The sequence below is a fragment of the Procambarus clarkii genome, chromosome 16, assembly GCF_040958095.1.
Source record: "Procambarus clarkii isolate CNS0578487 chromosome 16, FALCON_Pclarkii_2.0, whole genome shotgun sequence".
NCBI lineage: Eukaryota > Metazoa > Arthropoda > Malacostraca > Decapoda > Cambaridae > Procambarus > Procambarus clarkii.
The window spans coordinates 9,669,448-9,673,143 of NC_091165.1; the positions used below are offsets into that span (position 1 = coordinate 9,669,448).

Here is a 3,696-nt window from a genome sequence, read left to right on the forward strand (position 1 = left end):
GTCCTCTACTTGTACAGTACAGCTACTTGACCATTACGACAAAATCACTGAGATATGAGATAATGATGATACTAACCTCATCTACTCAGACTCCAACCCACTCATATTAAATAATGATGTAAACAATAAATTAAAAAAAAATCCACTTATTAATGTCAACCAACAAACTCACACTAAACATAGAAAGGACCTACAACATCTTACTTGGGAGCAAATCAACAAATGCAATTCATCTACAGTTACACAATGTTAACATCAGAAATAAAAAAGATGGTAAGTTCCTTGGTCTATACTTAGATCTGCCCGAAACGCTATGAGTGCTAGTTGCTTTACAAGAATGTATAACTTCAAGTCACTGTACTCTCCCCCAATGTACCTTCTTGTATATAAAGAAAAAATAAATAAATAAACAAACACATAATAAATCAATACTTACTAAATTTTGTCTATTATGTAGCAAAGAAGCAGGTCTACGAAAGGCTTTTCTGGTGAGTTCGAAGCCCAGATTACTCGTGGTCTCTGAAATAAGTTAAGATTATAAGTATAAAATTTATAAAACCAAATAATAAATCCGGTATTGCTCAATTTCCGATGCAGACGTACTGAATGATATATCAGACTGTCAGCATGGTATTCGATCTGGAAGGTCCAGTGTAACGAATTTACTCAGTTTCTATGATCGAGCCACAGAGATCTATAAAGAATTCTGATCAAGAAAGATATCTAGGGGTGGTTTTGGATAGAAAACTATAACCTGCGGATCATATTAAGAACATTCTGCGAGGGGCCTATGCTACACTTTTTAACTTTAGAATTGCTTTTAAATACATAGGTCAAAAAGTTTTAAAAGTTTTAAAAGTTTTTTAAACCTCTCGTGTATCATGAGTGTGGAAAAGCTTCAGATGGTGCATTCAGATGATGAATATTACCTAGTTCCTTCATCTGGGAAGAATGAAGACTTATTGGTGCATTCGGATGATAAAAACTAACTACTGTAGTTCAATTGATCAACAGACTGTATATCATATGCAGACTGTATGTGGATCTGCGGGCCACTCCAAACAACAGCCTGGTGGACCAAGCTCCACCAGGCCTAAAGCACAAAGTGGTCCACTGGCACCGGCAACTTCAACCATAAATGTTCTCAAAGATTACTAAAAATGATTGAATTAGACTAGACTACAGTAAATTGGCAATCTTAACCGTGTATCTGTTTCCACCAATACAGTACATGCTTCAACATATCAGCATTACTTGATATGCAAATATATACACATATATCCATATACAGTATATACACATACATATATAATACAAAAATTATAAAATTTACTTACTTAATATTACATTGCAAATATTCCAGGTTTTGAAGACAATTTTCTTATTGCGCTCAACAAGGTAAGGCTTTCACCACAGATTCTATCAGGGGTGGAAGCGTATTAGCATTGTATAGAAAATATTTACCAAATAGTTTTAAATACATAAACCTACAAATAGTAATTATTGAATTATTACATTACGCTTATACTCGTACATTCTGTTAAAGTGTTAAATTTCTACATTAGACTACCATATTACCTATATTATTGTTAATAATGTATTGACAGATGCAATATGTATTAAAATTCTAAAAATAAGTCATGCATTATATACAATTTGTGGGAAACTGTCTGCTGAGAAAAGCTGGTGTGGGGCTTGTTACAAGAGTGAGTAATAATTAAAGCTGGTGCATATAACATCCTTGTCAGGCACATGCAAAAGTGAACACTTCCAGAATTGGAGACATGCAGAAATGTAACATGTGGAAATAGAGGCATGCCAAAACAAAGACATGCATAAATTCAAATTCTTATCTAAATAATTTCTAGTAATTATTATATAAATTATTCCATCAGTACTAGATCAAATATTCACAAAAAAAGGAGAAGAGATATTTGATATTCAATACCATCCTCCCTTTGGAAAGAGTAATCATGTCCTGTTGGACATTTATTATATGTTAAGATATAATCTAAAAGATAATAGGGACATTGAAATGGTTGTTAAACTCTATTTCAATAAAGGACACTATAGGGAACCTCGAACCCTGTATTACAAGTGTAAGTGAAAATATTGGAAACAATAATTAAAGCTAAATGTGAAGAACACCTGGAGACAAATGCTACACTTGCTTACATTTATGAATTGCTTTTAAATACATAGGTCAAATACTAAAGAAATTGTCTAAAACTTTTGTTAGACCACAGCTGGAATATGCAGCGGTTGTATGGTGCCCATATCTAAAGAATCACATCAAGAAACTGGAAAAGGTATAGACATGCCAATAAGTGGCTCCCAGGTTAGAGGCATAAAATGCCAAAACTAGATGGTAGAATAAAAAGAAGATATTGTAAAAGGTAACCAAACAAAGATGCCACAGAAATATTAGAAAATTAACTTTTGCAAGCAGCGTGGTAGACACGGTTGGAACAAGTTAGGTGAGAGGGTGGTGGAGGCCAAAACCTTCAGTAGTTTCAAAGCATTATATGACAGTGCTGGGATGGGACACCATAGGCGTAGCCACAAATAATAGAATTTGGCGGTTCATATCACATTTTTTAAAATTAGAGATAAGGATGGTACAGTAATAAAGTTCAATGTAAAAACACCTATTATTAATGAATTTGTGAGAACTTCATATAAAATTAACAACTGAGCAAAGTATAGTACCATAGAAATAAAAAAAAAATGCTGCATGTTATTTTTTCACATTACCTTTCTGTAGATTTTTTCCTTTGTTACTATGTGAATGATCCGGTTCAGTAGTGTTGTAGTAGTTGCCTGCAGTACCTGCAGTTTGAAACAAATGTTAGAGACAATAGGCAGATCATTGATGTATATAAGAAATAGGAGAGGTCCCAAGATGCTGCCCTCTGGCACTCTAACAGTTATTGAATAATAATTCATAATTTTTTTTTTTTTAGTGTGCCTGCGGCCTGGTCCTCGACCAGGCCTCCACCCCCAGGAAGCATCCTGTAATAACTGACTCACACCCAGGTACCTATTTTACTGCTAGGTAACAGGGACATAGGGTGAAAGAAACTCTGCCCATTGTTTCTCGCCAGTGCCTGGGATCGAATCTAGGACCACAAGATCACAAGTCCAGTCTGGCATAGTAGGCCGAGAAGTGCGTCATATTTATTTAATTTATTTATTTATTTATTTATTTATGCATATACAAGAAGGTACATTGGGAATGTGAGGATACATAATATGGTAATTACAGTCAATAATTACAATAATTTTTTTCAAATATTTTTGATAGAATGGGTAGATTTGATATTGGTCTATAATTGTTTATGTCCGCCGGATTGCCTCCTTTATGGACTGGCGTTACTCTTGCTTTTTTGAGGATATTTTGATTGTAAACTGATAGACAGGTGCTATTTTGGAGTTTGTTTTTAGCCTGGTGTGCTGTGAAATACTAGCAATGGTATTTAAGTGTGGAATCAATATCAAGTGTGGAAAAGCTTCAGATGATGAACATTACCTAGTTTCTTCATCTGGGAAGAATGAAGACATATTGGTGCATTCGGATGATAAAAACTAACTACTGTAGTTCAATTGATCAACAGACTGTGTATTATATGCAGACTGTATGTGGGTCTGCGGGCCACTCCAAACAACAGCCTGGTGGTCCACTGGCACCGGCAACTT

At 34.7% G+C, this 3,696-nt stretch overlaps 1 long non-coding RNA gene across 1 annotated transcript; it reads right to left on the reverse strand.

Annotated features, from left to right (window-relative positions):
- Positions 1 to 470: 470 nt before the first annotated feature.
- Positions 471 to 2,831, reverse strand: LOC138365417 (uncharacterized). The gene is made up of 3 exons (XR_011228800.1): positions 2,755 to 2,831; positions 1,338 to 1,419; positions 471 to 519 (listed from the first exon to the last, which is right to left on the reverse strand). It is a non-coding gene; the product is annotated as an uncharacterized lncRNA (long non-coding RNA).
- Positions 2,832 to 3,696: the final 865 nt, after the last annotated feature.